We start from the raw sequence: 20,879 nt of genomic DNA, 5'->3' as shown, positions 1-20,879 counted from the left end.
AACCTTGAAAAACATGCTTAGTGAGTGAAGCCAGTCACAAAGGCCATGTATTGTATGCGTCTCTTTATGTAACATGTCCAGAATAGGCAATCTGTAGAGACAGAATGTAGATTAGTGGTTGCTAGGCACTGGGATGGGGAGAATGGGGAGTGGGTATGGGGTTTTGGGGGGAAATGATGAAAATGCTCTGCAATTAGATACTTGTGATGGCTGCGTAGGTTGTGAATACTCTAAAAACTTACTGAGTTGTACAGTTTAAAGGGCAAATCTTGTGGTATGTGAATTATGTCCAATAAAGCTGTTCAAAAAAAGGGAGAAAACTACTAGTTGTAACCCATTAGTGGATTGTTCAAACAGGATTGTTTATAATTGCAAAAACATGGAAACTAACTTAATGTCCATCATTAGAAGAATGATTATAAAAATGGTTGTATTTTCTCAGAATGAAAAAGTGAAGAAGGTATTAAACTAACAAACCAGAGAAATACGTATCATTATGATGAACCTCACAATCATAGTTTGAGCAAAAAAAAAAAAAAAAAAGATTGCCAAGGAATCTATAATATGTATAATACCAAATTAAATTTTTAAAAAATATATAACACTACATAATTTAGTAAAAGTATAAAAAACAAGTATGGGGATCATAAACATCAGCTTCCAGGTAGTAATTTGTTGTGGAGATAACTTGTGGTATGAACTTGTAGGGAGGTGGGGAAGAGAGGAAGAATGTCATTAAGGGAGAAATTATAGAGTGCTTAAACTGTATTTGGCAATGTGTTATTTCTTAAGCTGTATGGTAGATATGTAGAAGTTTTACTTGATTTTTATTTTTAAAATATTTCAAATAATTTTTGTAAGAAAATACAAAGGACACAACAAAATGGAGGTAGAATGTGGAACGGATATAGAAACTAAAATTTTTTTACTTATAAAAGAGCACAATATCAAATGTACAACTGAGGAAAGATAAGAACCAACCGAGAAAAGGATGTTGGGGGAGGACGAATTGCTTTCATGAGGTCATAATCATATAACTTCTTTTAAAGAAGTTGTGGTTTCTTCTGGGAATACTACCCTAATCAAAAATGTAAAGTATGATGACCTGGAAGCAATTGCACTAATGTATATTTTGGAAAGCAGTGCTACTCTCAGAAGTCAAATCAGTGCCTTCTAGGAGACTTTTGAAACTATGAAATAATCTCAGAGAGAGGAAAACAAGGATGTGGGGTTTGAGGAAAAGCCATAAGGAGATCTTTCTTACATGGCATAGGAATTTAGTTAAAAGGTTATCACCTAGTCAGGAGGTCCCCTGAGAAACAGATTACACAGCTGAAACAAAAGGGTACTTGAATGGTTTCTAGTTTATTGATATCAGGCCCCATTCTGGTTTTAGGGAATTATAAAGATTTGATCCTTGTCTTCAAAAAAGACACTAATTTATCCTAACTATACCGTCAAGCCCGTTACCTGGGAAGAGAAATTTTTGTAGGCCTTTATAGAAGTTCAGGGCGCTAGGGTCATTTAAAAATCACTATCCACAGAGATAATAAAGCAAACAGGAGGCCCAGACCTGAAGAACATGGATAGGAATTATTAGAACTTTGTACAACTTCCTAAATTTAGAGACATTTTCTGGTGTGGAATGAATGGTGTTCCCCTGAAATGTGTGTTCAGGTCTTAACCCTTGGTGTTTGTAAAAGTGATCTTATTTGGAAACAAGGTTTTTGCAGATTTTATCCAAGTTAAGATGAGGTCATACTGGATTAGGATGGGTCCTAATCCAATGTCTGGTGTCTTTATAAGAGAAAGAAGAAGGAGATTTAGACCAAGACACAGAGAGCAAGAGAGTACATACACACTGAGGGAAGATTCTGGCCATGTGATGATGGAAGCAGAGATTGGAGTTATGCAGCTGCAAACCAAAGAACACAAAGGATCGCGGGCAACCACTAGAAACTAAGAAGAGGGGAAGAGGGATCCTTCTCTAGACTCTTCAGAGGGAGCATGGCCCTGCCACTACCTTGACTTCAGACTTCTAGTCTCCAGAAGTGTGAGAGAATAAATTTCTATTGTTTTAAACCTCCCAGTTTGTGTGGTAATTTGTCACCACTGTCCTAGGGAACTAATAATACATTCTGCATCTTCATTACTTTTGCTAGGCACTACCTAGTTCCCTACAGCAATTAGCAATAAAATACTTAAAATGAAAATGATTACTAGACTTGCTTGGTGGGACATAAATTAAAAGAAAAACCAAAACACTGGGTGGGTAAATTTTCTTGTTCTTGCATAAAGGAGGAAAAGGTAACCTAAAATGCCCTCTCCCACAAATATATATATATATATATATATATATATATATATATATATATATATATATATATATATATATATATATATATATATATATATATATATATATATATATATATATATATATATATCATATAAAAGGAAAGTCCTCAGGGTCCAGAAACAATTAAGGTGCTGGAAAAAAAGAGCAATAAGCCTGTAGGCTGATTAAACTGCTATACTGAGAGTAAGGAGATATAGGTCTCAGTATTTGAGGGGCTTGAGTTTTAGAGGCATACAGCCTCAAGAGATGAGATCTTGGAGTCCTTAAGAGTCAAGTGGTTAGAAATCAGACCCCTACTGTAAAACTCTTAGAGGAAAACATAGGAAGAACACTCTTTGACATAAATCACAGCAAGATCTTTTTGATCTACCTCCTAGAGTAATGGAAATAAAAACAAAAATAAACAAATGGGACCTAATGAAACTTCAAAGCTTTTGCACAGCAAAGGAAACCATAAACAAGACGAAGACAACCCTCAGAATGGGAGAAAATATTTGCAAACGAATCAACGGACAAAGGATTAATCTCCAAAATATATAAACAACACATGCAGCTCAATATAAAAAAAAAAACCCAATCCAAATATGGTCAGAAGACCTAAATAGACATTTCTCCAAAGAAGACATACAGATAGCCAAGAAGCACATGAAAAGCTGCTCAACATCACTAATAGAGAAATGCAAATCAAAACTACAATGAGGTATCACCTCACACCGGTTAGAATAAGCATCATCAGAAAATCTACAAACAACAAATGCTAGAGGGGGTGTGGAGAAAAGGGAACCCTCTTGCACTGTTGGTGGGAATGTAAATTGATACAGCCACTATGGAAAACAGTATGGAGGTTCCTTAAAAAAACTAAAAAAAAGAATTACCATATGATCCAGCAATCCCGCTACTGGGCATGTACCCAGAGAAAACCATAATTCAAAAAGACACATGCACCCCAGTGTTCATTGCAGCACTATTTACAATAGCCAGGTCATGGAAGCAACCTAAATGCCCATCGACAGACGAATGGGTAAAGAAGACGTGGTACTTATATACAATGGAATATTACTCAGCCATAAAAAGGAACAAAATTGGGTCATTTGTAGAGACGTGGATGGATCTAGAGACTGTCATACAGAGTGAAGTAAGTCAGAAAGAGAAAAACAAATATCGTATATTAACGCATATATGTGGAAACTAGAAAAATGGTACAGATGAACCGCTTTGCAGGGCAGAAATTGAGACACAGATGTGGAGAACAAACGTACGGACACAAAGGGGGGAAAGTGGCAGGGTGGGTGGGGGGTGTGTATGATGAATTGGGCGATTGGGATTGACATGTATACACTGATGTGTATAAAATTGATGAGTAATAAGGACCTGCTGTATAAAAAAAAATAAATAAAATTCAAAAGTTAAAAAGAAAAGAAATCAGACCCCTGCAGTTTACCCTTTTTAATTTAATATAATTACTAATGTATTAGTAATTATAAATGTATTGATACTTACCATTTACTCTTTGTTTCATCACTTCATTCTGTTTTTTTTTCCTTTCCTTTCTTTCCTTTTGTTGGATTGATTTTTTTAAAAATTAATTTCATTTCCCTCCTCTGTTCTATATTCTTGATTTATCAAATCTATTATTAACTTACATTTGCTCTCATATTTTCATATTTTGCTATTACTTTGTATTTTAATTTTTAGATATTTTAAATTCCCTAAGATATTAACATTATTGTAGTTTACCTTTTTTGTGACTTTCATTCCTTTCTGTGTCTCCTAGCTTCCATTGGTGGGATCATTTTCCTTCTGCCTGAAGAATGCCCTTCAGTATTTATTGAATGTGGATTGTTGAGGACACAGTCTCACAATTTTTCATATATCTGAAAAAAGTCTTTGTTTCACCTTCATTGATGAAGGGTAGTTTTGTCAGTAATGGATCAGTAGTTCAGTTTTCCCATCCCTTTGAGGATGTAATTCCATTATCTTCTGGTCTCTACTGTTTTTCCTTAGAAGTTAGCTATCAAACTCATTTTTATGCCTTTAAAAGAAACTGACCTCTCTGAGATTTTCCCTTTTTGATTTTTAGTTATTTTAATATGGTGTGCCTAGATTTATATATTTTTCATAATATATACTGTTTATCCTTTTGTAGTGTTGAATAACAGCTTGATAACTTTCACCAGTTTTGTAAAATTCTTGATCAATATCTTCTCAGATACAGCTTCTTCCCCGTTCTCTCCCTTTACCCCAATAAATTTCCTGTCCCATTTTCAATCATTTTCCATCCCTTTCCCTCCAACCTTAGGCAACCACTGATGTGCTTTTTGGCTTTATAGATTTGTTTTCATTTTAATGTCATATAAATGAAATTTTACAGTATGTACTGTTCTGTATCTGGTTTCTTTTTCTCAGTATTATATTGTTGACAGTAAGTCATATTTTAATGTGTATCAGTATTATAGTATTTATATATATCTATATCTATATATTATAATTTGTTTATCTATTCATATGTTGATTGACATTTGGGTTGTTTCCAGTTTGAAGCTATTATGAATAAAGCTCCTATGAACATTTGTATGCAATTGTTGGGTAAATACCTAGGAAGTGGAATTGCTGGATCATACAGTAATTGTATGTTCAGTTTTATAAGAAATGATCAAACTCTTTTCCAAAGTATTTTTGTGATTTTATGTTACCTTCAGGAATGTATGAAAGTTGCAATTCTCCACTGACAGTTCCATTGATTGGAACTGTCAGTCATTTAAATTTTAGCCATTCTAGTGGGTATTTATTTATATCTCACTGTGGTTTTAATTTGTACTGTACTGATGTCTAATGACGTTGACCATATCTTCCTGTGTTTATTTGGGTGTTCAGATATCCTTCATGATGTGTCTATTTAAATATTTGCTAATTTAATAATTGACTTGTTTGCCTTCTTTTTATTGAGTTTTAAAATTTCTTATATATTCTGTATAAAAGTACTTGGTCAATTACATATGTTCAGAGTATCTTCTCCTAGTGTGAGATTTGCCATTTCATTTTTTAATGATGTCTTTTCAAGAGCAGAAGTTTTTTAATTTTGATGGTGTCCAATTTATCCATTTTTAATTTTATGATTCATGCATTCTATATCCTAAGAAATCTTTGTCTACCTAAAGATCACAAAGATATTCTTCCTGTGATTTGTAGTTTTAGCTTTTACATTTAGGTCTCTGATCTATTTTGTGTTGATTTTTGTGTGAGGGAAGTGTTAGGATTAATTTTTTCCCTATGGATATCCAATTCTTCTAACACCATTTTTACCATTCCCAATTAAATTATCATTGCTTCTGGTAATGGAGTACCACCTTTTTGCACAACCCTTCTGCAGTAACAATTATAATCTGTCAAAAAGATGTAAGTTCAACTACTTGAATACAATGGAGAACAACCAAAAGCCAGCAGAAACTGGAGGAGCATCTGCTTAGAAAAGGAGAATGGCACTGGGTGAATTTCCCATGTCTTTATAACCTTTTTTTCCCCCCCATGTGCAGGCCAAGGTAAAACTTGAATAGAATATTGACAGGCTTTTAGCTTGAACAACCAGACAGCAGGATTTAGGGTAACCTCAGCAGCTGGAAAGTGAGTAGGGGAGTGACAGATCCACAAAGGGAAGCTCTAAATTCTGTTTATAAACTCACCTGTATCATCACCTGACCCCTGAACTGGACTTGCATGAGACAGTTTTCAAGCAGTCCAGCTAAACCTAAAAGATCTGAACAGAGATTTCAACTATTACTCATCACTGTAAAAACAATTTGGTGGTTGACTTCAGACAGGTTAACTGCCTGTTGCAATAAAAATATCAGTATTCTTCAGAGAACCACAATATAATTGGGAATCTCTACAACACATCGTTCAGAATGTTCATAATATAGTCAAAAATATCTAGACACACAAAGCAACAGGAAAATGTGATTTTTATACAAGAGAAAAGGCAGTCAGTGGAATCTGACCTCAACACGATTGAAGTGTTGAATCAGTACACAAGGATTTTAAAGGAAACATCACAAATATGCTCAGTAGTATAAAGGGAAATTTGCTTGTAATAAATTAAGAAGTAGGAAGTCTCACCAGAGAAGTAAAAACTATTTTTTAAAAAGTGGTGGTGGGGCTTCCCTGGTGGCGTGGTGGTTAAGAATCCACCTGCCAATGCCGGGGGCATGGGTTCGAGCCCTGGTCCAGGAAGATCCCACATGCCGTGGAGCAACTAAGCCCGTGCACCACGACTACCGAACCTGCACTCTAGAGCCCACGTGCCACAACTACTGAAGCCCGTGCACCTAGAGCCTGTGCTCCACAACAAGAGAAACCACTGCAGTGAGAAGCCCGCACACTGCAACAAAGAGTAGCCCTCTCTCACCACAACTAGAGAAAGCCCACGTGCAGCAATGAAGACCCAACACAGCCAAAAATAATCAATCAATAAATAAATATATTTTTAAAATAAAAAATGGTGGTGGAGGGGAATTCTAGAGTTGAAAATTCGGTACTCACTCCCTCCCCCCGCCCAAGAAACATCACTAGAAGGGCTTAACAGCAGATTGGAGTAACAAGAGACAGTGAACTTGGAGAAAGACTAATAGAAATTATCCAATGTGAAGACAACAGAAAGAAGACTAATCAAAAGTGAACAGAATCTCAGGGACGTGTGGAATAATATATCTAATATGCAACTAATTGGAGTCCCAAAAGAAGAGGTAGAGAGAAACAAAATGATGTGAAAAGACAATGAATGAAAATTTACTAAATTAGTTGAAAGATAAATTTACAGATTAAGGCGTACAATGAAAAGCAGGGCAAATACAAAGAAAAGGAAGAAAGGTTTAACATTATAGTTAAACTGTTTGAAAAACAAGGTTAAGAGAAAATCTTGAAAGCATCTAGAGTAAAGTGACATGTTACTTACAGAACAAAGCAATATGAATTAACATTCATTTTTTATCATAAACAATAGAGTCCAGAAACCAAAGGAATGAGGTCTTTAAAGTATTGAGAGAGAAAAAAAAAGCCTTATTCAACTTTCATTGTCTTCAGCAAAAACATCTTCTGAGAATGAAGGTCAAATAAATCATGTTTTAGATAAATAAAACTTAGAGAATTTTCTGCCTGCAGGTCTTCTCTATAAGGAATGCTAAAGGAAGTTCTGAAATACCTTGGCAACTTTGCTGAAAATCAATCAACCTAATGTGCATTATTCTATTTCTGGACTCATTGTTCTGTTCTGCTGATTGATATGCCTGTCTATTATACTGCTACCATATACTGTTTTGAAATTAGGTATAATAATTCTAAGTCTGTAAGACAATATCTACTACTGTCACTCTTCCAGCTTTTTGTTTCTCTAAGAAGACACCTTTGTGATTGCTGGCCCTTTCCCACATAAATTTTAGAATCAACTGGTCAGTTTCTACACAGAGTTTTCTAAAAACCTGTTTGGGATTACACTGAATCTATGTTAGACCAACAAGTTGGTAATTATCCTAATAAGAAATATGATTCTTCCAATCTATGTGGTATCTCCTTTCATTTATTTGTAGTGTCTTTAAATTCTCTCAGCAGTATTTTGTAGTTTTCCTTGTATAGATCTTTTGCAAATTTTGTTAAATTTGTCTGAGAGTAGTTCATGTTTCTTGATAATATTGCAGATTTTGTTTTCCTTTAATTTTTTTGCTAATTGCCGTTATTTAGGAATGCAATTGATTTTTTGTATTAAAATTCTGTGACCTCTCTAAAATTCACTACTAGTTCACATTTACAAAAACTTATCTATGTTTTACTTCTTTCTTTCAAATATGTATGCCTTTAATTTAATTTTATTTATTTATTTATTGTTATTGCATTGTCTAGGACCTCCAGTGTGATGTTTAACAGAAGTGAGGGTACATCTTCACCTTATTCTTGACCTTGGGGAAAAAATGTTTAGTCTGTCTTCATTAAGTATGATGAAAGCTATAGCTTTTTCATAGTTGTCCTTTATCAGGTTGAAGAAATTCCCTTTCATTCCCTATTTTGCTTAGAGTTTTTATCACTAACAGATGTTGAATTTTGCCAAATGGTTTTTCTGTGTCAGTTAAGATGATCATATGGTTTTCTTCTTTATACTACTAATATGGAGAATTACATTGATTTTTAACTGTGAAACCTACTTTGCATTGTGGGAATAAACTCAACTTCATTATGAAGTATTATTACTGTAATTATTTTTATATTGCCAAGTCAGATTTCCTAATGTTTTGATAAGAATGTTTATGTCTAAGTTTGTGAGGATTATGGTTCTCTAATTTTCTTCCCTGTAGTGGTTTTGTATGATTTTGGTATTGTTGATTTCATAAAATGAAATGGAAAGTGTTTCTTCCTCTTTATTTTTAAAAAAAGTCTGTGAGGAGTTAATGCTATTTCTTTCTCAGTTGTTTAGTAATATTAACTGAGTGGAATGTACAGAGTTCCCATATATCCCCTGTTTCCAGTTATGCACAGCCTCCCTCACTGTCAACATCCTGCACCCAGAGAACATTTGTTATGATTGATGGACCTACATTACATATCATTATCACTCAAAGTCCATAGTTTACAGTTTGTGTTCACTCTTGGTGTTTTGTATTTCATGGGTTTTGACACAAGTATAATGACATGTATCCACCATTTTAGTGTTGTACAGAATGTTTTCACTGCCCTAAAGATCCTCTGTGCTCTGCTGATTTATCCCTTCTACCCCCAACCCCTGGCAACTTCTGACCTTTTCACTGTCTCCATAATTCTTTTAATTAATTAATTTATTTATTGATGTATAGTTGATTTACAATGTTGTGTTAGTTTCAGGTGTACAGAAAAGTGATTCAGTTATACATGCATAGAGATCTATTTTTTTTCAGATCCTTTCCTTTATAGGTTGTTACAAACACTGAGTATAGTTCCCTGTGCTATACAGTAGGTCCTTATTGGTTATCTATTTTATATATAGTCGTGTGTATATGTTAATCCCAACCTCCTAATTTATCCCTCCCCTCCACAACCTTTCCCCTTTGGGAACCATAAGTTTGTTTTTGAAGTCTGTGAGTCTGTTCTGTTTTGTAAATAAATTCCTTTGTATCATTTTTTTTAGATTCCACATATAAGCAATATCATATATTTGATATTTGTCTTTCTCTGTCTGGCTTACTTCACTCAGTATGACAATCTCTAGGTCCATCCATGTTGCTGCAAATGGCATTCTTTCATTCTTTTTCATGGCTGAGTAATATTCCATTGTATAAATAAACTACATCTTCTTTATCCATTCATCTATCAGTGGACATTTAGGTTGCTTCCTTGTCTTGGCTATTATAAATAGTGCTGCAGTGAACATTGGGGTGCTTGTATCTTTTCAGATTGTGGTTTTCTCTGGATATAAGGCCCGGGAGTAGGATTGCTGGATCATATGGTAGCTCTATTTCTAGTTTTTTAAGGAACCTCCATATTGTTCTCCATAGTGGCTGCACCAATTCACACTCCCCCCAAAAGTGTAGGAGGGTTCCTTTTTCTCCACACCCTCTCCAGCATTTGTTATTTGTAGACTTTTTGATAATGGCCATATCGTACAGAATGGGAGAAAATATTTGCAAATGATGCAACTGACATGGGATTAATCTCCAAAAATACAAACAGCTCATACAGCTCAATATCAAAAAAATAAACAACTCAATCAAAAAATAGGCAGAAGTTCTAAATAGACATTTCTCCAAAGAAGACACACAGATGGCCAAAAGGCACATGAAAATGTGCTCAACATCGCTAATTATTAGAGAAATGCAAATCAAAACTATAATGAGATATCACCTCACACTGCTCAGAATAGCCATCATCAAAATGTCTCCATAGTTTTACCCCTGCAAAATACCATATTGTTGGAATCATACAGTAGGTAGCCTTTTCAAATTGGTTTCTTTCAGTTAGTAATATGCATTTAAGGTTTCAACATGTCTTTTCATAGCACAACAGCATCCACCTACTGAAGGGCATCTTTCTTACTTCCAAGTTTCGGCAATTATGAATAAAGCTGCTCTAAGCATCCATGTGCAGGTTTTTGTGTAGATGTGAGTTTTCAGTTCCTTTGGGTAAATACCAAAGAGCACAGTTGCTGGGTTGTATGGAAAGAGTATTTTAGTTTTTTAAAAAGAGACAAAACTGCCCAGCTGTCGTCCAACGTTGCTGTACCATTTTACACTTCTACCAGCAACGAATGAGAGTTCCTGTTGGTCCACATCCATATCAGCATTTGGTATTATCAATGTTTTGGATTTTTGGCATTCTTATAGATGTGGTTTCTAATTGTTTTAATTTGCAATTCCCTGATGCATTATGATGTTTAGCATCTTTCCATATGCTTTTTTGCCATCTGTATATCTTCTTTGGTGAGATATCTTTTCAGATCTTTTGCCTCTTTATAAATGGGGTTCTTTTTTTATGGTTGACTTTTGGGAGTTATGTTCAACAACTGTCTCTGGTTGGTTTTGACAGATTCTCTCAGGGGAAAGCACTTTTTGTACTAGTGAGCTCTGAGTAAGTTCACATAATGACAGCCTTACATGTGGAGTCTTTCGTGTCCAATAACGACCTTTCTCTGGGAATGGGGCTTTGAAAGAATTCCAACTTCTTGGACTGCCAGACTTGACTGTGGCTGTTGTTTTTCAAGACTCCAGTGGAGCTGGGGATGGGCAGATGGGCAAAGGGCAAATTAAAATGCCACAAAGCTCATTGTTCTTATTTAGCTCTTTTTCTTGAATAATCATTCCCTAGATTGCTGCATGTCTTTGGTTAATTTCTAGCATTTTGAAAAAGTTGATTCTGACAGTTTTTGCTAGTGTTCTCATTGCTTTTATGGAGGAAAGGTTTTTAGAACTCTTTACTCTGAGATTTTCAATGATATCCACTGTCCTTTTGTGAACAGTGACATAAAATTTATTAGTTAGTGCTGTGAGATCTGGAAGAAATTCCTTGCCTGTAGAACAAACAGGACAACAAGAGCTCAATTAAATGACCAGGGAAGGTAATATAAGTATATCATGTCAGTTTATAATTTTATGGGTGCTGGATCTAGATGAGCCAAATTTTACTCTGCAAATAATGAGTGGTTAAATCTCATCAGCATATAACATATAATGGTTTATGTCCTTTAAAATGAAATGAGGAATTACTATTTATATAAAAACTAATCTAATATCCTCTTCCACCTGAACTTTTTTGCTATCTGGAGTGTCTTTGGAAGAATAGGTATGTTTGTTTGTTTCTTTGCCCTGAATATTTTATAAATAGCGTAATATTTAAGGTTACTGTCAGCTTTTCATCTGAATTTTCTAAATGTGTAGCAGGGACTTTTGATTCTTTATTACTAGATTTTTTTTTCTCACTATTTGTTGCTATATATGGAGTATTATGTGGAGAGAAGAGGGGATGATTGATCTGTGAATGATAGGTTGACCTGGCTAGACAAGTCACGTGTAGGTCAGATTGTTTGAGGGTGACCTGCTAATGTTGTGGAAAGATTTCATTATATTTTTATATTTTACTGGGTTTAATTATATATGTAGGGCAAATGAAAGGTGTAATATAGTTGGTTTTGTGGCATTTCATTCAGTGTGATGGGCATTTATATTATAATTACCTATACTGAAAATATTGAGGAGAGGGTTTTAAAATCTGTCTACTTTTTATCATCTTTGAATTTTACACAAAACTACAAAGTAGTTAGTCATTTAAAATTCTAGATTTCTTTTGCCCTACTGTGTCTGATTAAGTTATATTTGAGATCTAAAAGTTAGAAAGACAGTTTGCTTTTGTTTATGGATATATTGTGAAGTCTAAAATGTTTCATAGTTGTAGTTACATCTCCTAAGTTTATAGGATATGAATTGGGGAAATGGATGGTGGAGCTGTATTTGAACAGTTTTCTTCCATCTGGTGTTATTCTTGTTATACTATTAGCAACTATTTTAATAAGTGGAACTTAATAAAATGTAGACCAATCAACTTTTCCGAAGGATAAATTATTATAGGGCACCTAGCTTTTTTTTTTTTAAAACCATCTATATTTGATGCAGATCATGTGCTTAGTAAATTTGTAGCTCTAGGACAAGTGGCAGGAAAACAGAATTTCAATATTTTGTGTGTTGGTTGTTGGAGGCTCCGTTTAGAAGGCATTGCAAGGAGGAAAGCTCAGATAAGAACTGTCATTTTTTTAAAAAACAGGCATGAAAGGAAATTTAAAGGGACAGTAATGTTGGGAGGTGTAATTGTTTTTTAATACTAACTTCTAAAAAATAAAATTTATAAATGTATCGAGTGACAAAGATCAATTAAAACTTGTCTTTTAGCAAGCATCAAATCAGAGATATGACCTTCACAGCCAATGATAAAACCTTAAACTTTATCAAGATGTCTCAGAGTGAAGTTCGACTATTGCTATGGTATCTATTCAATTTGTTTCCATTAAACAGAAAATCTTATGAAAAAATCTCTGCCTCTGATCCTTGATAGACCTAAAATTATCATAATTAGGAAGAGAGATGGAAGCCAGAGGGTCAGAAAATAAGAGGTACAGCAACCCTAAAAACGTTTAGAAGAGAACTGTAGATGTGGCTGTTGCTAAGAAACTGACTAAAACAAAATACATAAGAAGCCAGACAACTTTCTGAGAGAACTGTGTATTTTGGCTTAGTAGATACATCCCAGTTTTTCAAAATGGTTGCACCAGTTTGCACTCCCACAAATAGTATATTAGTCAATCTGATTGACTGATAAGTCAAACAGTCAAATAGTGTATTAGCTAATCTTGTGGAGGTTGTAATAGTGGTTTAATTGGCATTTCCTTGATACCTAATGAGGCTGAACATATTTACATATGTTTTCTGACTATTTGGATTTTTCTTTTTTTTTACTGAAGTGTCTGTAGATGACCATTTCTCTTGTTGTTCTGATTGTTCACTGTGCAATAAAGTGTGTCAGGTACACTAATCTTAAGTGTACAGTAACATTTTTTACATTGTTTTATATATATATTATATATATGTGTGTGTGTATGTCTTCAGATCAAGCTGTAGAACATTTCCAGCATCCCATGATTCCTTGTGTTCATTCTCAGTTACTACCACCCCCTGTCTTCCCATAGATGGCCACAGTTCTAGCTGTTATCAGCATCAATCAGGTTTTTTTCCAATTTTTTTTGTAGTGGTAATATATACATAGTATAAAATTTACCATCTTAACCATTTTAATTATAGAGTTCAGTGATAGTAAATGCATTCATAATCTTCTGCAACCATTACCACCATCCATCTCCATAATTCTTTTCACCCTGTAAACTGAAACTCTATACCCATTAACCAATAACTCCCTCTTTCCCTCTTCTTCCAGCCTCTGGCAACCACCGTTCTACTTTCTGCCTCTGATTTTGACTACTCTAAGTACCTCATATATGTAGAATCATATAGTATTCGTATTCATGTGATTGGCTTATTTCACTTACCATAGTGTTCTCCGGGTCCATCCATGTTGTAGCATATTGCAGAATTGCCTTTTGGCTGAATAATATTCCACTGTATATATATATATATACCACATTTTGCTTATCCATTCTTTAGTCTGTGGACACTTCAGTTGCTTCCATCTTTTAACTATTGATAATAATGCTGATGAGAATATGGGTGTATAAATAACTCTTCAAGACTCTGCTTTCAATTCTTTTGGGTGTATACCCAGAAGTGGAATTGCTGATGATATGAGAATTATATTTTTAATTTTTAGGGGAATGGCTGTACTGTTTTCCACAGTGGCTGTACTGTTTTACATTTCTACCAACAGGGCACAAGAATTCTGATTTATCCACACCCTTGGCAACACTTATTATTTTCTGAGTTCTTTTTTTTTTTATAGTAGCCATCCTAATGGGTATGAGGTGGTATCTAATTATAGTTTTGACTTGCATTTCCTGAATGGTAGTGATGTTGAGCATCTTTTCTTGTGCTTATTGGCCATTTGTACATCTTCTCTGGAGAAATGTCTTTTCAAGTCCTTTGCCCATTTTTGAATCAGGTTGTTTGTTCTTTTGTTGTTGAATTTTAGAAGTTCTCTGTATGTTCTAGATATTAATCTCTTATCAGATATATGATTTGCAAAATTTTCTCCCATTTTGTGGATTGCCTTTTTACTCGATGAATAGTGTCTTTTCATGCACAAAATATTTTAATTTTCATGAAGTTCAATTTGTATACTTTTTTTTTGTTACCTGTGCCTTTGGTGTCATATCCAAGAAATCATTGCCAAATCTAATGTCGTGAAGCTTTTGCCCAATGTTTTCTTTTAAGAGTTTTATATTTTAGGCCTTTGATCCATTTTGAGTTAATTTTGTATCAGGTAAGGGTTCAATTTCATTCTTTTGCATGTGCATATACAGTGACCACGGTACCATCTGTTGAAAGGACTATCCTTTCCCCATTAAATGGTCTTGGTACCCCTGTCAAATATCATTTGACCACACATTTATGTAAGGGTTTATTTCTTGGCTCTCTGTTCTATTTCATTGATCAATATATCTGTCTTTATGCCAGTACCACACTATTTTGATTACTGTAGTTTTGTAGTAAGTTTTGAAATCAGGAAGTGTGAATCCTACAGCTTTGTTCTCCCTTTTCAAGATCGTTGTGGCTATTCAAGGTCCCTTAAGATTCAATTTGAATTTTAGGTTGAGTATTTCTATTTTTGCAAAAAATATCATTGGGATTTTCATAAAGATTGCACTGAACCTGTAGATCACTTTGGGTAGTATTGACATCTCAACAATAATAAGTCTTTTATTCCCTGAACATGGAATGTTTTTCCATTTATTTGTATTTTCTTTTAGCAATGTTTTCTAGTTTTCATTGTAGAAGTCTTTCAACATCTTGGTTAAGTTAATTGCTAAGTATTTTATGCATTTTGATGCTATTGTAAATGGAATTGTTTTCATAATTTCTTTTTCATATTGTTCATTGTTAGTGTATAGAAATGCAATGGATTTTTGAATGTTGAATTTGTAACTTGCTACTTTGCTAAATTCGTTTATTGGTTCTAAAAATATTTCTGTGGACTCTTCATCTACTACATGAAAGATCACATCAGGACTTCCCTGGTGGTCCAGTGGTAAAGAATCCACCTTACAATGCAGGGGACATGGGTTCAATCCCTGGTCACGGAATGAGATCTCACATGCTGCGGGGCGACTAAGGCTGCATGCCATAACTTTGGAGCTTGTGTGCCTCAACTAGAGAGCCTCTGTACTGCAAACTGCAGAGCCCATGTTCTCTGGAACCCACACGCCACAACTACAGAGCCCATGTGCCCTGGAGCCTGCGCACCACAACTAGGGAAGAGAAAACCCACACACCACAACTAGAGAGAAGCCCACGCATCACAGCAAATAGCCCGCACACCACAACAAAAGATTCCGCATGGCTCAACATAAAAGATCCCATGTGCCACAACTAAGACCTGATGCAGACAAAAATAAATAGAATAAATAAATTAATAATAATAATAATAAACTATATCTTCTTAAAAAAAAGAAAGATCACATCATCTGTGAACAGAGATAATGTTACTTATTTTCCAATTTGGAGGCCTTTTTTTTCTTCACTAAATGCTCTAACATCCCTTAGTTTTGCTTGATTGTGAACTTCATTTAAAAGTATGTACTACTTTGTGTCTAGTTTATTTTACTTAAAATACCATGCCTATAGCCGTACTTTATTCTTTCTCATTGCTGTGTAATATTGCATTGTATGACTATACTACAGTTTGTTTATTTCCTCTTTTGTTCATACACAATGCAGTCGTTTCCAGTGTTTGGCTATCATTATTCAAGAAGCTATGAATGTTCCTGTACATGTCATTTTATAGACATATATACTCATGTTTTTTGTATGTATGTGTATGTATATATGTATGTGACTGTCTGTCTGGAGAATTGCTGGGTCATATAGCAGGAATGTCTTAGCTTTAGTAGAAATTGCCAAACAGGTTTCTACAGTTTTTTTTTTTTTAATTTTAACATCTTTATTGGAGTATAATTGCTTTACAATGTTGTGTTAGTTTCTACTGTATAACAAAGTGAATCAGTTATACGTATACAAATATCCCCATAGCCCCTCCCTCTTGCGTCTCCCTACCAACCTCCCTATCCCACCCCTCTAGGTGGTCACAAAGCACCGATCTGATGTCCCTGTGCTATGTAGCTTCTTCCCACTAGCTATCTGTTTTACATTTGGTAGTGTATTTATGTCAGTGCCACTCTCTCACTTGGTCCTAGCTTACCCTTCCCCGTCCCGGTGTCCTCAAGTCCATTCTCTACATCTGCGTCTTTATTCCCATCCTGCCCCTAGGTTCGTCAGAACCTTTTTTTTTTTTTTTAGATTCCATATATATTTGTTAGCATATGGTATTTGTTTTTCTCTTTCTGCCTTCACTCTGTATGACACACTCTAGGTCTATCCACCTCACTACAAATAACTCAGTTTCGTTTCTTTTTATGGCTGAGTAATATTCCATTGTATATGCCAAACAGTTTTCTAAAGTGGTTGTACCAATTTACAGTCCCACTTATATAAGAGTTTCATTTGCTTCACATCTTTCCCAACGCTTGGTATTGTCATTAATTTTGACTGTTTTGCTTAGTGTGTCAGTTTCTATTTACCCTTCACCAAAGACTTTTCTAGAAAGCTTTAAAACTACCTGGTGAAACAATCTTTTTTTTTTTTTTTAATTTTATTTATTTTTGTCTGTGTTGGGTCTTCATTGCTGCACGTGGGCTTTCTCTAGTTGTGGTGAGTAGGAGCTACTCTTCATTGAGGTGTGCAGGCTCCTCACTGTGGTGGCTTCTCTCTTTTTTTTTTTTTTTGAATTTTATTTTATTCATTTTTTTATATAGCAGGTTCTTATTTGTTATCTATTTTATACATATTAGTGTATACATGTCAATCCCAATCTCCCAATTCATCCCACCACCACCAACACACCCCCCACCACTTTCCCCCCTTGGTGTCTATACGTTTGTTCTCTACATCTTTGTCTCTATTTCTGCCTTGCAAACCGTTTATCTGTACCATTTTTGTAGATTCCACGTATATGCATTAATATACAATATTTGTTTTTCTCTTTCTGACTTACTTCACTCTGTATGACAGTCTCTAGGTCCATCCATGTCTCTACAAATGACCCAATTTCGTTCGTTTTTATGGCTGAGTAATATTCCATTGTATATAAATACCACATCTTTATCCGTTCATCTGTTGATGGGCATTTAGCTTGCTTCCATGACCTGGCTATTGTAAATAGTGCTGCAATGAACATTGTGATGCATGTATCTTTTTTGAATTATGGTTTTCTCTGGGTATATGCCCAGTAGTGGGATTGCTGCATCATATGGTAATTCTATTTTTAGTTTCTTAAGGAACCTCCATACTGTTCTCCATAGTGGCTGTATCAATTTACATTCCCACCAACAGTGCAAGAGGGTTCCCTTTTCTCCACACCTCTCCAGCATTTGTTGTTTGTAGATTTTCTGATGATGCCCGTTCTAACCAGTGTGAGGTGATACTTCATTTTACTTTTCATTTGCATTTCTCTAATAATTAGTGATGTTGACTGTCTTTTCATGTGCCTCTTGGCCATCTGTATGTCTTCTTTGGAGAAATGTCTATTTAGGTCTTCTGACCATTTTTGGATTGTTTTTTTTTTTTAATATTGAGCTGCATGAGATGTTTATATGTTTTGGAGATTAATCCTTTGTTGATTTGTTTGCAAATATTTTCTACCATTCTGAGGGTTGTCTTTTCGTCTTATTTATAGTTTCCTTTGCTGTGCAAAAGCTTTGAAGTTTCATTAGGTCCCATTTGTTTATTTTTGTTTTTATTTCCATTACTCTAGGAGGTGGATCAAAAAAGATCTTGCTGTGATTTATGTCAAGGAGCGTTCTTCCTAGGTTTTCCTCTAAGAGTTTTATAGTATCTGGTCTTACATTTAGGTCTTTAATCCATTTTGAGTTTATTTTTGTGTATGGTGTTAGGGAATGTTCTAATTTCATTCGTTTACATGTAGCTGTCCAGTTTTCCCAGCACCACTTATTTAAGAGACTGTCTTTTCTCCATTGTATATCCTTGCCTCCATTGTCATAGATTAGTTGACCATAGGTGTGTGGGTTTATCTCTGGGCTTTCTATACTGTTCCATTGATCTATATTTCTGTTTTTTATGCCAGTACCATATTGTCTTGATTACTGTAGCTTTGTAGTATAGTATGAAGTCAGGGAGTCTGATTCCTCCAGCTCCATTTTTTTCCCTCAAGAATCCTTTGGCTATTTGGGGTCTTTTGTGTCTGCATACAAATATTAAGATTTTATGTTCTAGTTCTATAAAAAATGCCATTGGTAATTTGATAAGGATTGTACTGAATTTGTAGATTGCTTCGGGTAGTACTGTCATTTTCACAATATTGATTCTTCAAATCCATGAACATGGTATATATCTCCATCTGTTTGTGTCATCTTTGATTTCTTTCACCAGTGTCTTATAGTTTTCTGAGTGCAGGTCTTTTGTCTCTTTAGGTAATTTTATTCCTAGGTATTTTTTTCTTTTTGTTGCAATGGTGAATGGGATTGTTTCCTTAATTTCTCTTTCTGATCTTTCGTTGTTAGCATATAGGAATGTAGAGATTTCTATGCATTAATTTTGTATCCTGCAACTTTAGCAAATTCATTAATTAGCTCTAGTAGTTTTCGGGTGGCATCTTTAGGATATCTATGTATAGTATCATGTCATCTTCAAACAGTGACCGCTTTACTTCTTTTCCAATTTGTATTCGTTTTATTTCTTTTTCTTCTGTGATTCCCGTTGCTAGGACTTCCAAAGCTATGTGAATAATAGTGGCAAGAGTGGACATCCTTGTCTTGTTTCTGACCTTAAAGGAAATGCTTTTAGTTTTTCACCATTGAGAATGATGTTTGCTGTGGGTTTGTTGTATATGACCTTTATTATGTTGAGGTAGGTTCCCTCTGTGCCCTCTTTCTGGAGAGTTTTTCTCATAAAGTGGTGTTGAATTTTGTCAAAAGCTTTTTCTGCATCTATGGAGATGATCATATGGTTTTTATTCCTTAATTTGTTAATATGGTGTATCACATTGATTGATTTGCATATATTGAAGAATCCTTGCATTCCTGGGATAAATCCCACTTGATCGTGGTGTATGATCCTTTTAATGTGTTGTTGGATTCTGTTTGCTAGTATTTTGTTGAGGATTTGTGCATCTATATGCATCAGTGATATTGGTCTGTATTTTCTTTTTTTGTAGTATCTTTGTCTGGTTTTGGTATCAGGGTGATGGTGGCCTCGTAGAATGAGTTTGGAAGTGTTCCTTCCTCTGCAATTTTGGAAAAGTTTGAGAATGATAGGTGTTAGCTCTTCTCTAAATGTTTGATAGAATTCACCTGTGAAGCCATCTGAACCAGGACTTTTGTTTGTTGGAAGATTTTTTTTTTTTTGGCTGTGTTGGGTCTTCGTTTCTGTGCAAGGGCTTTCTCTACTTGCGGCGAGCGGGGGCCACTCTTCATCGTGGTGCGCAGGCCTCTCACTGTTGTGGCCTCTCTTGTCACGGAGCACAGGCTCCAGATGCGCAGGCTCAGTAGTTGTGGCTCACGGGCCCAGTTGCTCCGCGGCATGTGGGATCTTCCCAGACCAGGGTTCATACCCATGCCCCCTGCATTGGCAGGCAGATTCTCAACCACTGACCCACCAGGGAAGCCCCTGTTGGAAGATTTTTAATCACAGTTTCAATTTCACTACTTGTGATTGGTCTGTTCATATTTTTTATTTCTTCCTGGTTCAGTCTTGGAAGGTTATACCTTTCTAAGAATTTGTCCATTTCTTCCAGGTTGTCCATTTTATTGGCATAGAGGTGCTTGTAGTAGTCTTTTATGATGCTTTGTATTTCTGCAGTATCCATTTTAACTTATTTTTCATTTCTAATTTTATTGAGTCCTCTCCCTCTTTTTCTTGATGAGTCTGGCTCAAGGTTTACTAATTTAGTTTATCTTCTCAAAGATCCAGCTTTTACTTTTACTGATCTTTGCTATTGTTTTCTTTGTTTCTATTTCATTTATTTCTGCTCTGCTTCTTCTTTCTACTAACTTTGGGTTTTCTTTGTTCTTCTTTCTCTAGTTCCTTTACGTGTAAGGTTAGATTGTTTATTTGAGATTTTTCTTCTTTCTTGAAGTAGGACTTATTGCTATAAACTTCCATCTTAGAACTGCTTTTGCTACATCCCATAGGTTTTGGATCGTCGTTTCTTCGTTGTCATTTTTCTCTAGGCATTTTTTGATTTCCTCTTTGATTTCTTCAGTGATCTCTTGGCTATTTACTAACGTATTGTTTAGCCTCCATGCATTTGTGTTTTCTACGTTTTTTCCCCTGTAAGTTAT

Source organism: Eschrichtius robustus, chromosome 19 (assembly GCF_028021215.1).
Source record: "Eschrichtius robustus isolate mEscRob2 chromosome 19, mEscRob2.pri, whole genome shotgun sequence".
In the NCBI taxonomy this organism is placed as follows: domain Eukaryota; kingdom Metazoa; phylum Chordata; class Mammalia; order Artiodactyla; family Eschrichtiidae; genus Eschrichtius; species Eschrichtius robustus.
Note: the sequence above shows the minus strand (reverse complement) of the source record.